The following is a 10,461-nucleotide window of genomic DNA, read 5'->3' on the forward strand; positions in this document are numbered from 1 at the left end:
ATATATTTCAGTATTGTATTGATTAAGCCTGGTTGAGTGGTAGAGAAGGCTTTTTGGCTTTAACTCTCCCAGCGAAAATAAAACATTCTACACACCACATACCATATTATATAGAGTCCCTACACAAGTTACATCTGTCCTCTTCCCTGAAGGAAATCAAACCTAGACGTGGCTAGAAACCCTATAATTTGAATCAGAGCAACAACGAATTTTCTTACTCACTCGATATTTGTAGCAGTGTACTTGTTATTGTTAAGCCCTCACTCTCTTGAGCTGATAATTCAATAGCTCTGCAGTTTTGCCAAGGAACTAATTCATTTGTCATTGTCAACATTGAATTTTCTCAACAGATGACAGCACTGTCACTCCGTGAAAGCCACTGAAGGGTAGAGTATTCACTAAAAGTTTGGCTGTATCACCATGGAGACGATCATGGCGCTGACAACTATGATGACGAAGGCGGCGTCTTAAGAGGAAGAAGAAGATGGCTGCTGACTTACTTATTACCAACTTGAAAGAAAAGAAGATTATTCAATTAAAAAGACTTTCGCTAATTACTAAGTTTCAGGGAATTAAAGCGATTAGCCAAGAAATAGTCTCTACATTGCGGAGTCCTCTCTCTCTCTCTCGTTTGTTTCCCTTTTGTCCCATCTCTTTTCTTACCTTCCCTCTCTCGCCCTCAGCAAGAGAAGAAAGTTCCCTCCATTTGATGTTTGTCCCCTTCCCTGTACCCTCTCTTACTCCCTTACCAAATCTTTCTTCCTAACCCCCTTCCCACTTCTGTCATCCTTCATCTTTTCGCTGTCCTTGTACACACAACTCCATTTGTCTTTTCCAAGAATTTTACCTCGACAACATGATTTTCATTTTCTGCCCCATTTTAGTCCTCCTCTTCTGTACCTATCCTGCCTTCAGCTAGCTGGATTAGTTGCGAACGAAGAGTGAAAATTCTGATAATATTTCACTTCAGGTCAAAATCCCCGGTCGCCGGCGAAGTAAGGACACTTGAAGTCCCCCTATTAGAGCGACATCGATCATTCGAACCAAAGTAACCCAATTCATATGAAGCACAGCAGATTCCGGGGCAATGCCTTGTAGAGCATCATTGTGTACTGCCAGCAAATGCGGTGCGATCAAGCAAGAATCTTTCCAGTACAATTAAGTTCACGTTCGAATCAGGACAACGTTATTTTGTGTGGATGGATTAACAGGCATATACGTACGAGCTATCCCATATCAAATCAACCGAAATATAGAGAAAATTGACCTGACAATTTTTAAATACAATGAAACTTTTTTTTGTACGTAGAGAACTGTGATACAATGCTTTGTGCAAAGTTTGAGGCATCAGAACTTCATAGTGTTTAAATTAAAAATATTTAAATTTTTCGTATTTTCATAAAATTAGCAACTTTAAACTTTTGTAGCTCCGAAACCCTTTCACCCAATGATCAAAATCATGGTTTATTTTGATGCTGAGAAATTAAAGTTTATATTGACATATAAACAGATTTTCTTACTTTTTATGGAAATGGCGAAATTTAGATTTTTCCTCATTAAGACGCCTTTGACCACGAAAAAATATTTAAAAAATATATGGGTAGATTCCGCATTGAAAGTACAAATAAACACATGTTTTTTATTGGTGTACCGTTGATAAGAAAGTATTGAAAATATCGAATAACCAAAATAAATAGTACGCGCGTGAACTAACCAGCTGACTGTGAGACGGGAGCTAGCCGAGACAAGCAAGGCCACGAGACAAACACGTGATGTTTCGTCTAGTAGCGCATAGCTGGGCTAGCTTTATCACACGTTTTCATAAACACAGGAGTAAAATGACGCCCAACGCTCGCTTATCTTCAGCTCTCGGCCAGTGCGTGAGGTACTGCGCCGTTCAAGTCCAGGCGTGTGAAAATAATATATTTAATACCCTCGAAACTTATTGCCGAGCCACTAAGCCAACAATGCCGAATCCCTCTTCATAATGAAAGTTTTTTTCTCAATATTTTTTTAAATTTTTACAAATGGGCAAAAAGACTGAAAGTAAGTAAAATCAGATTATCTGTCTCTCTGTGTATAATAAAAATAAGGATTACTTCTTAACAGAACCTACCAAATGTCAGCTTCAAAATGATCTCCCGTTCAATATTCTGTAGTAAATGGTTCCAGAGTTCTGAGCGCTGAAAGAGGCTTGTTTTTATAAAATACGCTGAATTTGTCGCTCAACAATACGAAAACCGTTTGACTTTCGATAGTGTATTTTTGAAAATGCACTCTCCTCAGCACCTTGTATAAATAGGGAGAAAATTAGAGTATAAAAAATGCGAGGTTTTTTACTGATCGATTTCAAATGGAATAGCCCGTACGTAATATAACGTGAGGGATGGAGAATGATACATGAAGCAACACAATTATACCACGCAAAGGAGTGAAATGTTGAATGAATCGAATAATGAAATATTTTATTAAAAGCAGACTGAATTAGTGAACAAATGAAATAGCGCCAGAATAGAGTGGGACAAAATTAGAATGGTGAAAGGGAAGAAAGATGGAAAAAAAAGAAGGTGAAAGAATGGAATAGTGAATACATTAAATATTGAAAAACTGGAATATTGGGAAGTAGTCATGATGGAAGGATGAAATTAAGCAAAATTGCAATAATGGGAGGTGAAATGTGACAAGAGTAAAGTGATGGAATACTGAAGTGAAAGAAGAATGAATTAATGAAAACATAAAGTGACGGATGAGTGAAGTATTTAAATGTCAAACTGCCAGACAAATGAGGTACTGAAATAATGAACTGAAAGAAGAATTAAGTAATTAAATAATGAGCTGAAAGAATGACGTAACGATACAACAATCTAAAAGTAGAGTGAAACAATGAAATAATGAACTGGAATAAGATAAATAATTAAACAATGAAATGAAAGGTTGAAGTAATAATAATTATAATGATCTAAAAGCAGTGTGAAGTAATGATATATAGAACTAAAATAAGAGACATAATTAAACAATGAACTGAAAGAGTGAAGTGATGATATAATGAACTGAAATAAGATAAATAATTAAACAATGAACAGAAAGGTTGAAGTAATGATAATTATAATGATCTAAAAGTAGTGTGAAGTAATGACATAATGAACTGAAATAAGAGACATAATTAAATAATGAACTGAAAGGTTGAAGTAATGATAATTATAATGATCTAAAAGTAGTGTGAAGTAATGACATAATGAACTGAAATAAGAGACATAATTAAATAATGAACTGAAAGGTTGAAGTAATGATAATTATAATGATCTAAAAGTAGTGTGAAGTAATGACATAATGAACTGAAATAAGAGACATAATTAAATAATGAACTGAAAGAGTGAAGTGATGATATAATGAACTGAAATAAGAGACATAATTAAAGAATGAACTGAAAGGTTGAAGTAATGATAATTATAATGATCTAAAAGTAGTGTGAAGTAATGATATAATGAACTGAAATAAGAGACATAATTAAATAATGAACTGAAAGGTTGAAGTAATGATAATTATAATGATCTAAAAGTAATGTGAAGTAATGATACAATGAAACTGAAATAAGAGACATAATTAAAGAATGACCTGAAAGGTTGAAGTAATGATAATTATAATGATCTAAAAGTAGTGTGAAGTAATGATATAATGAAACTGAAATAAGAGACATAATTAAAGAATGAACTGAAAGGTTGAAGTAATGATAATTATAATGATCTAAAAGTAGTGTGAATTAATGATATAATGAACTGAAATAAGAGACATAATTAAATAATGAGCTGAAAGTATGAAGTGATGATATAATGAACTGAAATAAGAGTGAAATAATGAAGTGAAATAAGAAAGACCTCTATCCTGTTACTACTCCTAAGTAGAAGAAAATAGATATCTCGAAATTAGAAGAACATGTATATCAGCTACTTGTTACGTGGAGATAATTGGAAATATTGTGACATTTATTACAAGTCAGACTGAGTTTGACATTGCAGATATTCTCTGTACACTTTAAGAATGTGTGTCAAGATATAGAACTATAGTAAATATTTTCGTGACCTTGGTAGACCCTACTAGAATAAGATGGTGTGAACGTAGTCCCCAAGTTACGTATTTCTACTCGTATATAACGCAATAAAATTTTGAATATTATTTTGCTACATTTTTCAAGTTAACTCCTTTGTCAATTTAAATGTCATAAAACGCTTGTATCAAGTCATGCATTAACCTGTAATAAATGTTCTCTGAGAGTTTTAAATAATTCTGAGGCATAGAAACAGAGGAAAAATGTTTAATTATGTGCAGAAAATATACACTTACAGAAAATTACCCTAAAAATTCTTAGTACATCCTATTGTATTTTATTGTATTGTATTCATACATTGCTTCACAGCTAGAATATGAAACAAGTCAAAAAAACTTAATACTACTATAAAGTCTTAATTTATAGTCACAGTCTAGATTAAATATATACAGAAGAGATTTACAATATAGTCTACTAGTACAACACAAAGTTTTAGTATCAATTTCATGAAGCGTTGTTGAATGTAATGAATTCACCTACAGAATAGAAGGCGTGAGAAATTAGGTGCTTCTATAATTTGACCCTAAATAATCTTATGTTTTGAGTTTCAATTTTTATATCGATAGGGAGGCTATTAAAAATTTTTACTGCCATATAACGCACTCCTTTTTGATAACACGATAGACTTGCCGATGGAGTATGAAAGTCAATTTTTGACGTGTATTTATACTATGAACTGTTGAATTAGTTACAAAGTTTTCACGATTACATACGAGGAAAATTATTAATGAAAAGATATACTGAGAAGCCATGGGCATTATTTGTAGTTTTTTTGAAAATAGTCCTACAAGATTCCCTAGATTTGGCACCTACTATTATCCTAACTACTCTTTTTTGTAATGGGAATATACTGTTACTATCTGTGAAATTTCCCCAGAATATTGTGACTGCCACATGAGATTCGATCTCACGACCGGCGGAGGAAGGGCTAGGTCGGCCGTGGTTTGGGCTGGTTGCGCGCGCATCTGCTTCCTGGGGCATGTGCTGTGGCCGAGAGAGGAGAGGAGAGAGAGCGACCGCGGCAGAGAGGGGAGATATCCAGATAATTCGGGAGTGGCATCTTCCGGAAATTTCGAGCAATCGTACTTTCTCGTAACTATGGTGTGGTTGTAAATTACGACACGCGAGTGAACTTGAGGAGTAGTGTTGTTATAGTCAGTGGACAGCAAGCCAGCCAGTCTTGTGTAGCAGTGAAGCCAGCTTTGAGACAGGAGTTCGACTTAAGTGTGTCCGGAGTTGTATGAGCGTCCGAAGTCCTTAGTTCGAGTGCAGTGGGCCGCAGTTGGGGGACCTGAGTTCGAAGTTCAGTGGACTGCCTTTGAAGGTCTGGGGTTCGAGATACTGTGAACTCTAGTGACTGAGCTAGAAGAACTAGCCAAGGCAAACGAACTGTGAACTGAGAACTGACAGTTCTGATTTGTAAATAGTGCTTTGTGAACATTAGTTAAAATTAGCAATACATTGTTGTTCTCAATAATTCAAGTAAATTGTCATTGCCGTCTGTGGAGTGCAATAACGAATACTGTGTTACTGTGTGGAGTTGAAATCCCATTGTTGACGGAAGCAGAATTAAATTGTAGAAAGTGATTATTATTGTTAAAACAATAAAATTACATTATTGTTTTGTTTTAAAAAGTTACAATATTATTCCAAAACTCATTACCGAGTGAAAATACGCAAAGTATATTGTAGCTGCATATGACGGATTGTTACAAAAATAGTCCTTCACAAATGAATAGTGTATACGTTTAATATACCTATATAATAATATAAATTTAAAATAATATAGGCTAATAGAGTAAAAAATGAAAATGTTTTTATATTTTTAAGATCTGGTTTCCTTCAATAGCAAATACTGGGAGATAATCCATTTTACTCATATAATTATTCCACAGTATCTTTCATAACTTTAAATACTTGATCGTAAGTATTAAAAGTAAAGGCTATAGACTATTAATAATACGTATTTAATGAATTTCAATCTTAAGGCATATAAACTTGCAAATGTTTATTTGCTATTTAATAACAATATATGAACGTTTTCGCCGTTTAGGGCATCTTCAGATATAACAAAACATATTATCTGGACCAGATAATATGTTTTGTTATATCTGAAGATGCCCTAAACGGCGAAAACGTTCATATATTGTTATTAAATAGCAAATAAACATTTGCAAGTTTATATGCCTTACGATTGAAATTCATTAAATACTTATTAATAATTACCAGGCATATTGATATATTAAAATGAATTGTAAATATAGACTATTAAGTTACAATGGAATGTAAACCCATGTGGAGCTTTGTAAGTTCCTAGCTGCAAAAAAAGACATCGAGTTCCGGGTGAAATGTAGTGCAGCCGGGACCCCAAAACACTTTGTTGTTTTAAGTATTCGGATTATGTTTCATGGCTGAGAATTATCCTAAAAGCGCCTTCCCTGCGTTTACTCTCCCCGTTCCTCTGTACGCCGAAGTACTTCGATAACTCATTTGAAACTTTGCGAGCCACAGTTTTATTCTGTCTGCAGGAGGGGGCGGAGCGGGTTGAGGGGTTGAAGAAGAACAAAGGGCTTTAGTCATTAGTCTCTTTGTAATGACAGAAAAGACTTCCCGTAGTAATGGGGAAACTGATGATGAATTCAGTTATTGCTCAGTCTTACTTCGGTTAACTTTTCGGATGGCGAAGCAAATGGTGGAAGGAGGTATGAGGGTGAGTATTGGGGAGGGGGTAGACGAGGATGGATCGTCGGGGGACATGCAATGCTAGGGTTGATAGAAGCGAGGGTAGAGACTGAAAATGGCTCTATGAGAAGGGAAGTGATAGGGAATTGATAAGGTACTGCCATAATGTGGAAATGAATTGTCCGTGTAAAGTTGGTATCAGGTGGCTTTGTCGACATGATTGTCGCGTCTTCTTGAAGCCCGATTAACATCGACTATATTTTACATGAATGCTCTTTCTTTTCAATTATTTGTAACAAGAGAGATCTTTATTATTCCCTTACCTTTCGCGTTCATCGCCGTAATGTGGTTTTGGCGTGTTACACCGTGATCCGGAGCCTCCCACGTGACGTACTGCCAGAAGAGAAGACGGTTCATCCCACTCTTCGGAAGTACCGCAGATCGAACTCCGGTGCCGGAAATCCTGGAAGAAGACATCAAGATCCTATCACAACTTTATCATTATACACGCTACAATTTCAATTCCAACATTATGAGTAATTCAACCTTATACATAAACAATATAATCAAGATGTTTCAATTCAAATCAACGTTAATTACAATTTTTACTTATATTCTGACACAAACTAAGTTACACGAATGAGTAAACGCTCGTGCTCGTATGCAGTTCTATAGATGGAGTAAAAGTTAGCACTTGCATAAAAATTGTAGCCTCTTGTATTGCATTGTAGTTATTATTAACTGCGAATTGGCTTATTCTAGTTTTACTGACAATACCAATATCTTAAGACAAAAGATATTTTTACGTATTTTCTACAAAAATAACAACGTGAGAATAATATAACAAGAAGATAAACAATAAGATAAGTGAAGGGAAGAAAACATTATTTAAGTAAATCAAAATATTTAAAATGAACTTAATTTGTCTATGTTACTAAGTACATGTCAACATAACTACAGAGTGTAACAAAATTTCTGGTACAGTGAAAATTTCAGTTTTTTTTTTTTCAAATATTTGATGGTAAATATCACATTTTCAGCCAAAATATTAATAAAGGATTGCATCACACCACAATCAACTAGTACCAACTCCTACACCATAAAATTTGGTCATGATTACTGAGAAAATGGAAACTATAAAAGACAATAATTTTAACATACTGTTACAGAAATTTTCGTTACACTCTGTATTTACTTATAAACTTAATAACTATACCCATTAACTTAATTAGACCAACTTAACTAATTACACAAAAACTTAATAACATATAACATAATTAATTTTACATCAACTTAATCATTTACAGCTCAGTTTAATCGATTACACATCAACTTATTAACTACACATAAACTTATTTAATTATGCATAAGCATAATTAATTACACATAGACTCAATTACTTACACATAGACTTATTTAATTATACATAAACTTAATTAATTACACATAGACTTAATTAATTACACCTAGACTTAATTAACTACACATAAACTTGTTCAATTGCACATAAATGTAATTAATCATACATAACACAAATAATTACGCAACTTAACAGCTTATACCTCAGTTTCATCGATTACACATCAACTTATTTAAGTATAGGCCTACGTTAACTTAATTAATTACACATTAACGTAACTACGTACATATTGAATAATTACATGCAAATTTAATTACTTACACGTCAATTTAATTAACTAACTGACAATACTTTAATTATTTTTAATTTTCTCTATGAGAGGACAGCAATCAAAAGTTTTATTGACAATACCAATACTTTAATACAAAAGAATTTTTACGTATTTTCTACAAAAATAACAATATGAGAATAATATAGCAAGAAGAAAAACAACAATAAGACAGGTGAAGGGAACATCATTCAAGTAAATCGAAATATTTCAAATGAACTTAATTTGTCAATCTAAGTAAGTACATGTCAACGTAACTATTTACGTAAAAACTTAATAACTTTACCCATTAACTTAATTAATTAGACCAACTTAACTAATTACACAAAAACTTAATAACATATAACATAATTAATTTTAGAACAACTTAATAATTTACACCTCAGTTTAATCGATTACACATCAACTTATTTAAGTATAGGCCTACGTTAACGTAATTAATTACACATGAACTTAATTACATACATATTGAATAATTACATGCAAACTTAATTACTTACATGTCGACTTAATTAACTAACTTACAAGACTTTAATTATTTTTAATTTTCCCTATGACAGGACAGCCCTCAAAAGTTATTGCAGATAGCTTCATAAATAAGATTAAATTGAGAGCATTGACTATTATTAATTTGGACGCAGTAACACAGCACTCGAGTACTAATGTTAGGAAGAACTAAGCGGCTTCTAAGGATTAATTTTAAAATGAATTGAGTTAAATTTCACTCGAATGTACAGTAATTTTATCAAACAGATATGTGTTCGCTAATTTCGTGTAAGTTTGTGATGGGACTTAATCCATCCTGGGTTACTATAGTTCGTTTTAAGAATGTGATGTTTCCCTTTAGCTTACGAACTGTTGATTTAACATCGCAGCAGTTCCTCCGTAGCCCATATCCATATATTATGATTCGATAAAAAGTAAAAATAAATAAATGAATTAATAAATAAGCAAAGATATAAACCAATATGTAAACAAACATATAAATAAATGAATAAGTAAATAAACAAATAAATAAATAAGTAAATAAAAGGAAAAATTTAATAAGTAAACAAATTCACTTATTTAATTATTTATTCATAAGTAAATAAATAAACAAACAACAAATAAATTAATTAATAATTATATAAACAAACGAATAAATAAATGAGCAAGTATATAATTAAGTGAAAGAAAGTAAATAAATAAATAATTGAATAAGTAAATACACAAACAAATCAATAAATGGGGAAATAATTAAGTGAATAAGTAAATAAACAAACAATTAAATGAATTAACAAGTATATAAATAAATAAATAAATAAGTGTAAAATTAAATAATTAAACAAATAAATACGTGAATAAATAAATAAACAAACAAATGAATAAGTAAATAACTAAGTGAATAAGTAAATAAATTAATAAACAAGAGAGAAAGTAAATAAATATATGATTAAATAAATAAACAATTACACAAATGAATAAATAAGTGAATAAATACATAAATAAGTAAATAAATAAACAAATAAATAGGTAAGTATGTAAATTAAGAAATAAATAAATAAGTAAATTAATAAACAATTAAATAAGTGAATAAGTAAATAAAAAAATAAATAAGTATACAAACGAACAAATTAGTAACTAAATTAATAAGTAAATAAATTAATAAACAAGAGAGAAAGTAAATAAACATGTGATTAAATGAATAAACAAGCACACAAATAAATAAATAAATGAATAAATACATAAATAAGTAAATAAATAAACAAGAAAATAGGTAAGTATGTAAATTACGAAATAAATAAGTAAATTAATAAACTATTAAATAAGTGAATAAGTAAATAAACAAATAAATAAATAAATAAATAAGTATACAAACGAACAAATAAATAACTAAATTAATAAGTAAATAAATAAGTGAATAAGTAAATAAATTAATAAAGAAGAGAGAAAGTAAGTAAATAAATAAGTGATTAAATAAGTAAACAAGCACACAAATAAATAAGT

This window comes from Periplaneta americana, chromosome 5 (assembly GCF_040183065.1).
Source record: "Periplaneta americana isolate PAMFEO1 chromosome 5, P.americana_PAMFEO1_priV1, whole genome shotgun sequence".
Taxonomy (NCBI): Eukaryota; Metazoa; Arthropoda; class Insecta; order Blattodea; family Blattidae; genus Periplaneta; species Periplaneta americana.